Consider the following 16247-nt stretch of genomic DNA (forward strand, 5'->3'; position numbering starts at 1 on the left):
CGTGGTTTCTTAGTCATTGAATCAGGGAACACAAAGGAACAGTGCGGTGCAGCGGTCGAGCTGCTGCCTCACAGCGCCAGAGACCCGGGCGCCATCTTCACTACGGTCTGTACGGAGTTTGTACGTTCTCCCCGTGACCACGTGGGTTTTCTCCGAGATCTTCGGTTTCCTCCCGCACTCCAAAGACGCACAGGTTAGTTGGTTAAATGGTAAATTATCCCTAGGGTGTGTAGGATAGTGTTAGTGTGCGGGGATCGCTGGTCGTCACGGACTCGGTGGGCAGAAGGGCCTGTTTCCACGCTGAGGCGCCGCCATCATGGAGGGACCGCGGACACAGGCCGTCAAACTGGCGCGGGTTACCAAAGTTCTTGGAAGAACTGGTTCCCAGGGACAGTGTACACAGGTTCGTGTGGAGTTTATGGATGACAGCAACCGATCCATCATTAGGAATGTGAAAGGACCAGTCCATGAGGGAGATGTGCTCACACTTTTGGAGTCTGAACGTGAAGCAAGAAGATTACGATAACAGGTATACCAACGAACACTGGAAAAAGATCAGTATCTCCATAATTGGTTACAGACATTTGCAAACTTTTTTGGACAAAATGCTACAATAAATTCTGTAAATTGAAAAAAAAAATTATTAAAAAAAAATAAATAAATAAAAATCTCTAAACTAAACTAAACTAAGCTTCTTTCCCTCTGTTATCAGGCTTCTGTTCGCTCCTTCCATAAGCTAGAGTACAGTCCGATCCAACTCTACCCCACTGCGGACATTGGACTCTGTCTCTGGAACTGATGCTCGAAGGGCTACAATGCTGAGGACTATATTCTGCACTCTTTATCTGCCCTGTTGCTCAACCTATTGTACTCTAGTTTAGTTTAGTTTAGGTGGCACAGCGGTAGAGTTGCACAGCGACAGAGACCTGGGTTCAATCCTGATTCCGGGCGCTGTCTGTGCGGAGTTTGCACGTTCTCCCCGTGACCTGTGTGGGTTTTCTCCGGGTGCTCTGGTTTCCTCCCACATTCCAAAGACGTTTGTAGGTTAAATGGTAAATTGTCCCTCGTGTGTGTAGTACACTATTAGCGTGCAGGGATCGCTGGTCGGCGCAGACTCGGTAAATCGAGTTTCACTGTAGGTTAGTTGGTACACGTGACCATAAGCAGACCTGTGAAACCTTTGAAACCACCCACTCCCCAGGTACCTTCCCCTGCAACCGCAGGAGATGCAACACCTGTCCCTGTACCTCCTCCCTCGACTCCGTCCAGGGACCCCGACAGTTCCTTCAGGTTAGGCAGAGGTTCGCTTGCACCTCCTTCAACCTCGTTTTAGTTTTTTTAGTTTAGTTTAGAGATACAGACGGGAAACAGGCCCTTCGGCACCGCGCCGACCAGTGATCCCCGCACATTAACATTATCCTACACACACTTAGGGACAATTTTTACATTTACCAAGCCAATTAACCTACATAACCTGTACGTCTTTGGAGTGTGGGGGGAAACCGAAGATCTCGGAGAAAACCCACGCAGGTCACGGGGAGAACGTGCAAACTCCGTACAGACAATCTACTGTATCCGTTGTTCAAGATGTGGACTCTTATACTCGGCGAGACCAAACGTAGACTGGTCTACGAACATTGACTTCTCCAACTTTAGATAGTTCCTCTGTCCCTCTCTTCCCCTCCCACTTCCCAGTTCTCCCTCTATCTTCCTGTCTCCACCTATATCCTTCCTTTGTCCCGCCCGCCTGACATCAGTCTGAAGAAGGGTCTCGACCCGAAACGTCACCCATTCCTTCTCTCCTGAGATGCTGCCTGACCTGCTGAGTTACTCCAGCATTTTGTGAAATAAATACCTTCGAAACGTAGACTGGTCGATGGTTTTGGGGAACACCTTCGCTCAGTCCGCCAGAACCTACCTGATCTTCCGGTTGCCGGACACTTTAATTCTCTTTCCCATACCTACACAGCCTTTTCTGTCCCAGGTCCCCTCCATTGTCAGAGTGAGGCTACATAAACGCAAATTGGAGGAACAGCATCTCATATTTGGCAGCCCAGTGGTTTGAATATTGATTTCTCTCACTTCAGGTAGCCCTGGCATTCCCTCTCTCTCTCTCTATCCTTCCCCCACCCCAAGTTGCACCAGCTTCACGTTTTCACCCAAATGGCCTGTTACCTTTATCATCGGTACTTTTTCGATGAACACTGGACAGTGGCTCAGTTTTAGAGTTGCTGCTCTACAGCTCTGGCAGCGCCGGAGACCCGGTTTCGATCCCGACCGCAGGCACTGTCTGTACGGAGTTTGTACGTTCTCCCCGTGACCCGCGTGGGTTTTCTCCAAGATCTTCGGTTTCCTCCCACACTCCAAAGTCGTACAGGTTTGTAGGTTAATTGGCTTGGGTTCGTATACTTGGTATAAGTGTAAATTGTCCCCAGTGCGTGTAGGATAGCGTTAATGAGCTAGGGTGGCTGGTTGACATGGACACAGTGGGCCGAAAGGCCTTCTTCCGCGCTGTATCTCTAAACTAAACTAAACACCTTCCTTCAGTGTGCAGAAGCATCCTTGGGAATCCAGTTACTTGCCACTTTAAGGCTTCTTTCATCTCCCACCCTGACCTTTCAAAATAATGACACAGAGTGCTGGAGTAACTCGGCACATCAGGTAGCATCCCTGGAGTACATGGATAGGTGACATTTTACTTTTAGAGATGCAGCATGGAAACAGGCCCTTCGGCCCACCGAGTCCGTGCCGACCAGCGATCACCCTGGAGTATTGTGTACAGTTTTGGTCTCCTAATCTGAGGAAAGACATTCTAGCCTTAGAGGGAGTACAGAGAAGGTTCACCAGATTGATCCCTGGGATGGCAGGACTTTCATATGAAGAAAGACTGGATAGACTAGGCTTATACTCGCTGGAATTTAGAAGACTGAGGGGGGATCTTATAGAAACATATAAAATTCTTAAGGGGTTGGAGAGGCTAGATGCGGGAAGATTGTTCCCGATGTTGGAGAAGTCCAGAACCAGGGGTCACAGCTTAAGGATAAGGGGGAAGTCTTTTAGGACCGAGATGAGAAAACATTTTTTCACACAGAGTGTGGTGAATCTGTGGAATTCTCTGCCACAGAAGGTAGTTGAGGCCAGTTCATTGGCTATATTTAAGAGGGAGTTAGATGTGGCCCTTGTGGCTAAAGGGATCAGGGGGTATGGAGAGAAGGCAGGTACAGGTTACTGAGCTGGATGATCAGCCATGATCATATTGAATGGCGGTGCAGGCTCGAAGGGCCGAATGGCCTCCTTCTGCACCTATTTTCTATGTTTCTATGTTTCACCCTGTACACTGGCACTACCCTACACACTACGGCCCACATCCTTCTAAACCTTTCCTATCCATACTTTTTCTTGATTAGAACGGGTGTCAAGGGTTATGGGGAGAAGGCAGGAAAATGGGTTTGGGGGGGGGGGGGGGGGCAGAGATCAGCCATGACTGAATGGCGGAGTAGACTCGATGGGCCGAATGGCCTAATTCTACTCCAATACCTTGTGAACTTGAGTGAACCTGTCTGCCTCTAAGCTGTTGTACTGTATCTGCCTCAACTAAAATAAAATGGTGGAGTAACTCAGCCGGTCAGGCAGCATTTCTGCATGACCCGCATAGGTGGCATCTCAGAGTGAATAAAGGTACCAGCACGAAATGTCATCCATCAAAATATTCTAGAAATGCTGCCTGACTTGCTGAGTTACTTCAGTGATTTGTGTTTTTTTGGTTTTTTTTAAACCAGCATCTGTAATTGCTTGTGTCGACATTTTATTGCCTCGACTTTTTATTGCCTCAACTACCTTCTCTGGCCACTCAAAATATATACTCGCTACGACACGTTGCCCTTCAGGTTCTGATTAAATCTTCTCGCACCCCCCCCCTCACCTTAAACTTCTGTACCCAGAGGTGTCAATAGACAATAGACAATAGGTGCAGGAGTAGGCAATTCAGCCCTTCGAGCCAGCACCGCCATTCAATGCGATCATGGCTGATCACTCTCAATCAGTACCCCGTTCCTGCCTTCTCCCCATACCCCCTCACTCCGCTATCCTTAAGAGCTCTATCCAGCTCTCTCTTGAAAGCATCCAACGAACTGGCCTCCACTGCCTTCTGAGGCAGAGAATTCCACAGATTTACAACTCTCTGACTGAAAATGTTTTTCCTCACCTCAGTTCTAAATGGCCTACCCCTTATTCTTAAACTGTGGCCCCTTGTGCTGGACTCCCCCAACATTGGGAACACGTTTCCTGCCTCTAACGTGTCCAACCCCTTAATAATCTTATACGTTTCGATAAGATCTCCTCTCATCCTTCTAAATTCCAGTGTATACAAGCCTAGTCACTCCAGTCTTTCAACATATGACAGTCCCGCCATTCCAGGAATTAACCTAGTAAACCTACGCCCTCAATAGCCCTCAGGTGCTGTTTCACTTGGGCCCTGTACTAATGTGCGGGGATCGCTGGTCGGCGCGGACTCGGTGGGCCTGTTTCCGCGCTATATCTCTAAACTAAACTAAACTAAAGACCTCTGTGGGGGTCACCCCTTCACAAACTCTGTCAAAGAGAACTGGGACCCATCTAGTTCATTTACTCTTTTATCACCTCACATTTCCGGCTTCATAAGAACATAGAACAGGAACAGGTTCTTCAGCCCACAATGTTTGTGCCGAACATGATTCCCAGTTAAACTGATCTCATCTGCCTGTACATGATCCTTATCCCTCTCTTCCCTGCACTTCCCTGCGCCTATCTAAAAGCCTGTGAAACGCCACTATCGTATCTGCCCCCACCACCACCCCTGGCAATGCGTTCCAGCCCCCACCACCTAAATACTTGGGAGTCCGCATCACAGAGGATCTGACGTGGGCAACGCACATTGCCGCACTGGTGGGTAAGGCAAAGCAGCGCCTTTACCACCTTAGACAACTGAGGAAATTCAGAGTGTCTCTGAGGGTCCTTCATTGCTTCTACTCTGGGGCTGTAGAGAGCATCCTGTCCGGCAACATTACAGTCTGGTTTGGGAACAGCTCTGCCCAGGACAGGATGGCCCTGCAGAGAGTAGTGCGTTCGGCAGAACGCACCATGGGAACTACACTCGTCCCCCTGCAGGACCTATACATCAGGAGGTGGAGATCCAGAGCAAGCAAGATCATGAGGGACCCCTGCCACCCCAGTAACGGACTGTCACGCTGTGAAAACGGAGAGGATGAGACGGAGTTTCTTCCCACAGGCCATCAGGACTGTCAACTTTTATAACCCCAGAGACTAAATTTTTTGTCGACTCTATAGTAACTTATTAACTTTATTTATATGCTGTAACTGTAATTCATTTTTGTGCACAATCCGCAGGCATTGCCACTTTCATTTCACTGCACATCGTGTATGTGTATGTGACAAATAAATTTGACTTGACTTGACTTGACTTCTGTGTTAAAAACACACATCTATATCTATCTATCTATATAATACTAAAACTCTGCGGTCCAACATTCCGTATGTATGTATGTATATGTGTATGTACGGAAGATTACTTACAAACCCTACTCCTCCTAGACGGTACACCAAAGCGCTACGATTTTTGTACCGCCGTATTCACCATTAACCTGGGCAACTATTGTAAGTACTTTCGTTCAAATTGAAGCTACCTTTTTAAAGCTAGAGAGATATTAAAGTTTAAATTTTTCATTTCTAACCCTTTTCTTCAAGGGGCTACATTTGTTTCCAAAAGTTTCCAGAAAAGGATTTAGTTTTCAGCAAGGATTTAGTTTTCAGCTTGTGACGGCTACATTGTTTCGAAAAGCTTCCAAGAAGTCTTTTTTGTTATTGCAAGTCAAGTCAAGTCAAGTCAGTTTTATTTGTATAGCACATTTAAAAACAACCCACGTTGACCAAAGTACTGCACATCTGATTAGGAAAAAACAAACAAACATCTGATTAGGGAAAAAAAAAAAGAATGAAGGCTATAGTGGTCACTTGACATACACAGATCAGGAGGACGGGCCCAACGGGCACACTTGGAGAGTAAGAGTGGGGCTGGGGGAGGAGAGAATGGGGGGTGTGGGGACGGGCCCAACGGGCCCTCTTTTCCGGGCCCAACGGGCACACTTGGAGAGTAAGAGTGGGGCTGGGGGAGTGAGAATGGGGGGTGTGGGGACGGGCCCAACGGGCCCTCTTTTCTAGTATAATACTAAAACTCTGCGGTCCAACATTCCGTATGTATGTATGTATATGTGTATGTACGGAAGATTACTTACAAACCCTACTCCTCCTAGACGGTACACCAAAGCGCTACGATTTTTGTACCGCCGTATTCACCATTAACCTGGGCAACTATTGTAAGTACTTTCGTTCAAATTGAAGCTACCTTTTTAAAGCTAGAGAGATATTAAAGTTTAAATTTTTCATTTCTAACCCTTTTCTTCAAGGGGCTACATTTGTTTCCAAAAGTTTCCAGAAAAGGATTTAGTTTTCAGCAAGGATTTAGTTTTCAGCTTGTGACGGCTACATTGTTTCGAAAAGCTTCCAAGAAGTCTTTTTTGTTATTGCAAGTCAAGTCAAGTCAAGTCAAGTCAAGTCACTTTTATTTGTATAGCACATTTAAAAACAACCCACGTTGACCAAAGTACTGCACATCTGATTAGGAAAAAAAAAAAAAACATCTTGGAGAGTAAGAGTGGGGCTGGGGGAGGAGAGAATGGGGGGTGTGGGGACGGGCCCAACGGGCCCTCCCCAACGGGCACACTTGGAGAGTAAGGGTGGGGCTGGGGGAGGAGAGAATGGGGGGTGTGGGGACGGGCCCAACGGGCCCTCTTTTCTAGTCTATATACTAAAACTCTCGTTTGTTTGTTTGTTTGTTCCTGGACTACAGCCAAAACGGTACACGGTAGCGCGACATTTCTTAGGCCCACCGTGCTCACCGTCGTCCCTTTGGTGCTAATGGAAGAAGTTTCATTGAAATCGGTGTTATATTTTTAAAGTTGTTCACATTTTAAAAGTTTAATTCTATCTCCTAGGGAGGGGGAGGAGAAGGGGGGGTTGAGGGGGATGGAGTGGGGGGGAGGGGAGGGGAGGAAAGGGAGGAGAGGGGGGGAGGAGAGGGTGCTGTACCAATGCAGGAGAGGTTTGGGCCCAACGGGTCCACTTGGTCTAGTCTCCTTTAAACTTTTCCCCTCTCACCTTAGAGTTGACGCCCTCTATTGCTGGACATTTCCACCCTACGAAAAAGGTTCTGACTGTCTACCCTATCAATGCCGCTCAAAATTTTACACACTTCTATCAACCTCTAACGTTCCAGAAAAAGCAACCAAAGTCTATCCAACCCCTCCCTGAGTAATGAAACTGAGTAATCCTGGCAGCATTCTGGTAAACCACTTCTGCACCATCTCCAAAGGCTCCACATCCTTCCTGTAATGGGGTGACCAGAAGCTCTTGCACTACTCCAAATTACGTGTAGTCTGGTCGCTCAATTTCAGGAAGGACCTGGAGACTTTGGAGAGGCTGCAGAGGAGGTTTACCAGGATTCATTCTTTTGATTTAGAAACATAGAAAATAGGTGCAGGAGTAGGCCATTCGGTCCTTCGAGCCTGCACCGCCATTCAATATGATCATGGCTGATCATCCAGCTCAGTATCCCGTACCTGCCTTCTCTCCATACCCCCTGATCCCTTTAGCCACAAGGGCCACATCTAACTCCCTCTTAAATATAGCCAATGAACTGGCCTCAACTACCTTCTATGGCAGAGAATTCCACAGATTCACCACTCTCTGTGTGAAAAAAAACGTTCTCATCTCGGTCCTAAAAGACTTCCCCCTTATCATTAAACTGTGACCCCTTGTTCTGGACTTCCCCAACATCGGGAACAATCTTCCTGCATCTAGCCTGTCCAACCCCTTAAGAATTTTGTAAGTTTCTATAAGATTCCCCCTCAATCTTCTAAATTCCAGCGAGTACAAGCCGAGTCTATCCAGTCTTTCTTCATATGAAAGTCCTGCCATCCCAGGAATCAATCTGGTGAACCTTCTCTGTACTCCCTTGGGGGGGATTTCAATTGTACCCTTGAGGCGCGAGATCGCTCTGGTACTCAGTGTGCCCCTGCAGTAGCGAAGAAGTTGAGAGGCGCGATTGAATCTTTCGAGCTGGTTGATGCGTGGCGGAATCTCCACCCTGATTCCAACGCATTTTCGCGGAGGTCTGAGGGGGGTGGTACCCGTATCGATCGTGTGTACATCTCCAGAGCGTATGTCTCCCGGGTCTTGGCGGCCTCTATGTGGACGGTGCCGTGTTCGGACCACTGCCTGGTGCGAGTGGACTTTATCCCAGCGCGCACACGGGCTGGGTCCGCGTACTGGCACTTTAATAACCAGCTGCTGGAGGATCGCCGATTCCAGGAGTCTTTCAGGCGGTTTTGGGTGAAGTGGAGAGAGAGGCAGAGGGGCTTCCCTTCACTTAGGCAGTGGTGGGATGTGGGAAAGACTTACATCCATCTTGGAGTACACGTGGGGGGCGACCAGAAGGCGGGACGCGGCGGTCGAGCGACTCGAGAGGGAGTTATTCGAAGCAGAGTCTCGCTTTGGTTGAATCGGTGAGGACTCCTGTGAGTGGGGAGAGTTTCAGGAGAGGAAGGAAGCACTGAGGGACCTGCAGCTTGAGCGGTCCTGAGGTGCTTACGTGAGGTCACGAGTCCAGATGCTGCCTGACCTGGACTGAGAAGGGAGAAAGGGCGAGGAGCCCGCAAACAGCTCGTCGAGCTGCTCGCGGACGATGGCTCCTCGGTCACAGACCCAGAGAGGATGTGTGCGTTAGTTCGGTCCTTTTATGGAACTCTGTTCTCCGCGGATGGTGTCAGCGGGGAGGCTCAGCGGGTTCTGTGGGAGGTGCTACCGACTATAGATAGAGAGGCGTTTGAACAGCCTGATGACCCCCTTATCACTGGAGGAGTTGACACGTGCCCTGCACCAGCTCAGGAAGGGTAAGTCCCCTGGGCTGGATGGGCTGACGGTTGAGTTTGTTAGAGCCTTCTGTGATGTCCTGGGGGGCGACTACATGAAGGTTCTGGGGGAGAGCCTGGCGACCGGGGAGATGCCCCTCTCGTGGCGCAGGGCAGTCGTTGTCCTGCTGCCCAAGAAGGGCGAACTCCGCCTGTTGAAGAACTGGCGCCCGGTCTCTCTCCTCTGTACAGAGTATAAAGTCTTTGCACGGGCGATGGCAAATCGCCTGGGCTCTGTGCTGTCCCAACTGATCCACCCGGACCAGTCCTATACAGTCCCTGGTCGGCCCATCCAAGATAACATCCATTTGGTTAGGGACCTGATCCATCTGGCCCAGGGCACTGGTCAGTCAGCTGCTTTTCTATCCCTCAATCAGGAGAAGGCTTTTGACAGGGTGGACCATGATTACCTTTTCGGGACACTGCAAGCATTCGGTTTTGGACCGCATTTTGTGGCCCGGGTCCGGCTTTTGTACACCGCAGCAGAGTGTCTCGTAAAGGTTATCGGTGCATTGTTGGCTCCCATTCGCTTTGGGAGGGGGGTACGCCAGGGGTGCCCCATGTCTGGGCAGTTGTACTCGGTCTGTGTGGAGCCATTCCTGTGTCTTCTTCAGAGGCGGTTGGCAGGCCTGGTTCTACCAGGACCGGGGGTGGAGGTGGTTCTCTCGGCCTATGCCGATGTCGTTCTTCTTACGTTCACTGATCCTGTTGACCTGCGGAGGATGCGCGAATACCAGCAGGTGTTCTCAGCTGCTTCGTCCGCTAGGGTCAACTGGAGTAAGTGCTCCGGACTTCTAGTGGGCCAGTGGCTGGTGGACTCCCTGCCGGAGGAGATGAAAGATTATGCGTGGAGCACCACGCACCTCTTCTACCTGGGGATCTACCCGAGTCCCACTGAAGATGCTTGGCCGGCGAACTGGCGGGAGCTAGAGACGAAAGTCGTCGCCCGGCTGGGACGCTGGTCAGGGTTCTTTCTTTCCAAGGTAGGGTGCTGGTCATAAACCAGCAGGTGGCCTCAATGTTATGGTACCGGCTGGCCACTCTTGTCCCGCCCTCTACCTTTGTAACTGCTGTACAGAAGAGGCTAGTGGATTTCTTTTGGGGAGAGAGGAAACACTGGGTCTCTGCAGCAGTCCTGAGTCTCCCGTTAGAGGAGGGTGGCCAGTCCTTGGTATGCGTGCGTACCCAGGTGGTGGCTCTCCGTTTCAGGACTCTGCGGAGGTACGTGTACGCGGAGCATCCTCCCAGGTGGCACGCTCTGGCCACGTATTTTTTCCGCCAGGGCCATTGCCTAATGGCGGCTCCCGGTGGCGGGCATCAGTCGACCCGCCACACGGGACATGCCAAGGTTTTACCGCGATGTGTTAAGAGTGAGGAATTTGGTCATCTTCAGTCAGCGCGATGCACCTCAGGGGGAGGGGGGTGTTGTGGCAGCGAGGGGGGCTGGTCTTCAACCTGTCGCGGTGGGTGTCGGGGAGCGGCGTGTGCTTGGAGCGATTCCGGCCGAACCCCCCCCCGCTCCGCCGGAACTGCTCATCGAGCCAATAGACAATAGACAATAGGTGCAGGAGGAGGCCATTTGGCCCTTCGAGCCAGCACCGCCATTCAATGTGATCGTGGCTGATCATTCTCAATCAGTACCCCGTTCCTGCCTTCTCCCCATACCCCCTGACTCCGCTATCCTTCTGAGGCAGAGAATTCCACAGATTCACAACTCTCTGACTGAAAAAGTTTTTCCTCATCTCAGTTCTAAATGGCCTACCCCTTATTCTTAAACTGTGGCCCCTTGTTCTGGACTCCCCCAACATTGGGAACATGTTTCCTGCCTCTAACGTGTCCAACCCCTTAATAATCTTATACGTTTCGATAAGATCTCCTCTCATCCTTCTAAATTCCAGTGTATACAAGCCTAGTCGCTCCAGTCTTTCAACATATGACAGTCCCGCCATTCCGGGAATTAACCTAGTAAACCTACGCTGCACACCCTCAATAGCAAGAATATCCTTCCTCAAATTTGGAGACCAAAACTGCACACAGTACTCCAGGTGCGGTCTCACTAGGGCCCTGTACAACTGCAGAAGGACCTCTTTGCTCCTATATTCAACTCCTCTTGTTACGAAGGCCAACATTCCATTGGCTTTCTTCACTGCCTGCTGTACCTGCATGCTTCCTATCCCGGGAGCCGGCCCCTACACAACTTGAGCCGCCTCTCCCAGATGCCCAGCGTGTCACAGTGCAGATGGCCCAGAGGGAGTTCTTCCCCAGCTCCGGGCAATGGGCCCAGAGTTACAGCTGGACGTACTTCCTGCAGGCAAGGTCAGGGTGATCACTGCAAACGTCACGCATCCTGCAGGAGGAACATTGCACTGTCCTGGACGACAAAGCCCTCACCACTAATTTACATTCGTTTAGTTTAGAGACACAGGCCCGCTGACAAGCGGTGCCCGCACACTAACGCTACCCGACACACACTGGGGACAGTTTACACTTCCACCAAGCCAATTATCCTGCAAACCTGCACGTCTTTGGAGCGCGGGAGGAAACCGGAGCACCCGGGGCGAAAACCCACGCCGGTCACGGGGAGAACTCGCTGGAATTTAGAAGACTGAGGGGGGATCTTATAGAAACATATAAAATTCTTAAGGGGTTGGAGAGGCTAGATGCGGGAAGATTATTCCCGATGTTGGGGAAGTCCAGAACCAGGTGTCACAGCTTAAGGATAAGGGGGGAGTCCTTTAGGACCGAGATGAGAAAACATTTCTTCACACAGAGAGTGGTGAATCTGTGGAATTCTCTGCCACAGAAGGTAGTTGAGGCCAGTTCATTAGCTATATTTAAGAGGGAGTTAGATGTGGCCCTTGCGGCTAAAGGGATCAGGGGGTATGGAGAGAAGGCAGGTACAGGTTACTGAGTTGGATGATCATATTGAATGGCGGTGCAGGCTCGAAGGGCCGAATGGCCTACTCCTGCACCTATTTTCTATGTTTCTATGTAACATACGAACTCTGTACAGACAGCACCCGTAGTCGGGGTCGTACCGGGTAGCAACTGTACCGCTGCGCCACCGTGGCGCCCCACTCCCACTGAGACGGCTCTCGGTTTTTGGTCTTCCAAAATATTCCAAATGGAATTTAAACTGGAGGTGGCTCAATAGAATAGAATACTTTATTGTCACATGTGAGAAGTCATGGTGAGATTCCTTGTTTGCACAACCAAGGTATGCAAATAGTCGCCACGTAAAGGGCGCCGACAATGTTACAAATCCCCCTCTCCCCCACCCACCTCGCACCTGGTCCCTCTTGGTTCTTACCCCCTCCCTCACGGTGGCCCCCCACGCCGGGCCCTCCATTGTTCTTCCCTCATCGTCACGGCGATCCCCCCACCCCGGGCCCTCCATTGTTCTTCCCTCATCGTCATGACGATCCCCCCACCCCGGGCCCTCCATTGTTCTTCCCTCATCATCACGGCGATCCCCCCACCCCGGGCCCTCCATTGTTCTTCCCTCATCGTCACGGCGATCCTCCCCCATGCCGGGCCCTCCATTGCTCTTCCCTCATCGTCATGGCGATCCCCTCCCACGCCGGGCCCTCCATTGTTCTTCCCTCATCGTCACGGCAATCCTCCCCCATGCCGGGCCCCCCATTGTTCTTCCCTCATCGTCACGGCGATCCCCCCCCCACGCCGGGTCCTCCTTTGTTCCTTCCCCCGGCAGCGGCGTCCTCGCTTCCACGTGTCCGTCCTCGTCCGTCGGTCGGCACCGTCGCCGGCCGCCACACCGACATCTCCTCTATCGCCGCCGCCGGGTCCTCACCGGACACCTCCGCAGCACTGACCCGGGCCCCAACCGTGGGCTCCGCGGACCCAGGCTTCGTCGGCTTCGTCGACCCACGTGGACTCCGACCCGCGAGGTCTGGGCTCCGACCCGCGAGGCTCCCCACCAGCCCATGAGGCGCTACCTCCGGCTCGCGAAGTTCCAGCCTGCGAGGCTCCGGCCTCCCTTTTTGTTGCTCGGCCTCATGTTAGATCTTTGCACTAAATGTGATGTCCAGATTCAGGGACAGTTTCTTCCCAGCTGTTATCAGGCAACTGAACCATCCCACCACAACCAGAGAGCAGTGCTGAGCTACTATCTACCTCATTGGTGACGCTCAGACTATCTTGCACTCAATGTTATTCCCTTTATCATGTACCTGCACGCTGTGAATGGCTCGATTCCAATCATGTATTGTCTTTCCGCAGACTGGTTAGCACGCAACAAAAGCTTTTCACGGTAACTCGGTAAACATGACAATAAACTAAACTGAACTAAACGGAACTGAACTGAACTCTGTGACAGGTAGAACTGTGGGTGGCACAGCAGTAGAGTTGCTGCCTCACAGCGCTAGAGACCCGGGTTCGATCCTGACTACGGGTGCTGTCTGTACAGAGTTTATATATTCTCCCCGTGACCTGCGTGGGTTTTCTCCGGGTGCTCCGGTTTCCACCCACACTCCAAAGACGTGCAGGTTTGTAGGTTAATTGGCTTTGGTAAATTGTCCCGAGTGCGTGTAGGATAGTGCGAGTGTTCGGGGTGATCACTGCTCGGTGCAGACTAGGTTGGCCAAAGCGTCTGTTTCCGCCTTGGATCTCTAAAGTCTAAAGTAAAACTGAACCGTCCTCTCACCAGCTAGGGTGCGGTCCTGACCTCCCATCTACCTCATTGGAAACCTTTGAGCTATCTTTATCGAAAAATGTTGTACCTTTTATCATGTGTACTTTGGACAGCTTGGTTCGTAAACACACATTAACCTACAAACCTGTATGCCTTTGGGGTGTGGGAGGAAACTGAAGATCTCGGAGAAAACTCACGCAGGTCATGGGGAGAACGTACAAACTCCGTTCAGAGAGGCACCCATGGTCAGGATCGATCCTGTGTCTCTGGAGCTGTAAGGCAGCAACTCTACCACTCTGCTCTTTCTCTCCCTCCCTCTTTCTCTCCACCTTCCGATCGAGAAAACTTCTTCAAATTGGGAACTCCTCAAAGCGAATTCGCAATGGGGTAGGGAATATAGTAGAAGAAAAGTCTGCTGATGCTGATGTCGGGGTTAAAAAACAAACTGCTGAGAGAACTCTGTGCTAGAACATAGAACAGCACATGAACAGGCCCTTCGGCCCACAATGTTTGTGCCGAACATGATAAACTGATTTCCAAGTTAAACTGATTTCATCTGCCTGTACATGATCCATATCTCTCTATTCTCTGCACTTCCATCTAAAAACCTAAACGCCACTATCATAGCTGCCTCCACCACCACCCCAAGGTTGTAACGCTAAGGCTCTACAAGGCGCTGGTCAGGCCGCATGTGGATTATTGTGAGCAATTTTGGGCCCCATATCTGAGGAAGGATGTGCTGGCTCTGGAGAGGGTCCAGAGGTGGTTTACGAGAATGATCCCAGGAATGAGTGGGTTAAACTGTGATGAGACGACCATCTTGGGCCTCATCACAGACAACAATGAGACGGCCTACAGAGAGGAGGTCAAGGCACTAAACAGCTGGTGCCAAGAAAATAACCTCTCTCTCAATGTCAGCAAAACTAAAGAGATGATCGTGGACTACAGGAGTCAGCAGGGGAGTGGACACCTCCCCATCCACATCGGTGATGCTGAGGTTGAAAGGGTCAGCAGCTTTAAGTTCCTCGGTGTGCACATCACTGAGGACCTTTCCTGGACACTGCACACGGACACAATAACAAAGAAGGCCCGGCAGCGGCTCTTTTTCCCGAGAAGACTGAGGAAGTTTGGCATGAACGCCAGCATCCTCACAAACTTCTACAGATGCACCATCGAGAGCCTGCTGACGGGCTGCATGACAGTCTGGTACGGGAACTGTTCTGCCCACAGCCACAAATCACTACAGAGAGTGGTGAAGACGGCACAGCACGGCACATCACTGGCAACTGTCTCCCGGCCGTTCAGGACATTTCCTACCGGCGGTGCCTGCGGAAGGCACGCAGCATCATCAAGGACCACAGCCACCCAGCACGCAGGCTGTTCTCCTTGTTACCGTCAGGCAGACGATACAGGAGTATGGCTGTGCGTACCACCAGACTTAAGAACAGTTTCTACCATCAGGCCATCAGGCTTCTGAACTCATAAACACATTTCAAATCATATATGCTGATTATTTTTTAATATTGTCTTTTTACCTATTTTTAATATTGTCTTTTTACCTTACTAATGTCATTTAAAAAATCTTCTTTATCCTTGGAATATTACTGCTGAGGTGACCCGTTGTCTTGTCAAATACATTTCATTGTACCGTTGACCCTGTGCCAACATACATATGACAAATAATTTTTTTTATTATTATTATTATTATTATTATTATTATTATTATTATTATTATTATTATTATTATTATTATTATTATTAGGAGAGGATGTTTCCACTAGTGGGAGAGTCTAGGACTAGAGGTCATAGCCTCAGAATTAAAGGACATTCTTTTAGGAAGGAGATGAGGTGACATTTCGTTAGTCAGAGGGTGTTGAATCTGTGGAATTCTTTGCCACAGAAAGCTGTGGAGGCCAAGTCAGTGGATATTTTTAAGGCAGAGATTGATCGTTTCTTGATTAGTGCAGGTGTCTTAGGTTATGGGGAGAAGGCAGGAGAACGGGGTTAGGGGGAAGAGATAAATCAACCATGATTGAATGGCGGAGTAGACTCGATGGGCCGAATGGCATAATTCCACTCTATCACATGACCTTATGTCCTTTTGACCCTGGTAGTGTGTTCCAGGCCCCCACCACTCTCCACTGTGTAACGAAAAAGGCGACCCGCACATCGTCATTTAACTTTCCCTCTCTCATCTTGTAACTATGCCCTCTAGTGTTGGCCATTGCCACCCTGGGAAGAGGTTTCCTGACTGTCTGCCCCATCTAGGCCTCTCAGAATTGTATATACTTCTATCAGGCCTCCCCTCAACTTCCGACGTTCCAGAGAAAACGACCCACGTCTGTCCAGCCACTCCCTGTAGCCGAAACCTTCTGATCCAAGGCAGCATTCTGGTAAAGCTTCTCTGCACCCTCTCCACGTCTTTGCTGAAATGGGGGCGATCAGAACTGCGACCACTTTTCTGCAACATTTTCCTGACGGATTTGGAGAGAGTCCTAGAGTGATACAGTGCCCTTCGGCCCAAGGTCGCCCACACCGGCCAACGTGTCACAGCTGCACTAGTCCCACCTTCC

General features: G+C 50.3%; 1 pseudogene; it reads left to right on the forward strand.

Moving 5' to 3' along the window:
* Positions 1 to 305: 305 nt before the first annotated feature.
* Positions 306 to 619, forward strand: LOC144608829 (small ribosomal subunit protein eS28 pseudogene; annotated as a pseudogene).
* Positions 620 to 16247: the final 15628 nt, after the last annotated feature.

This window comes from Rhinoraja longicauda, chromosome 2 (assembly GCF_053455715.1).
Source record: "Rhinoraja longicauda isolate Sanriku21f chromosome 2, sRhiLon1.1, whole genome shotgun sequence".
In the NCBI taxonomy this organism is placed as follows: Eukaryota; Metazoa; Chordata; class Chondrichthyes; order Rajiformes; family Arhynchobatidae; genus Rhinoraja; species Rhinoraja longicauda.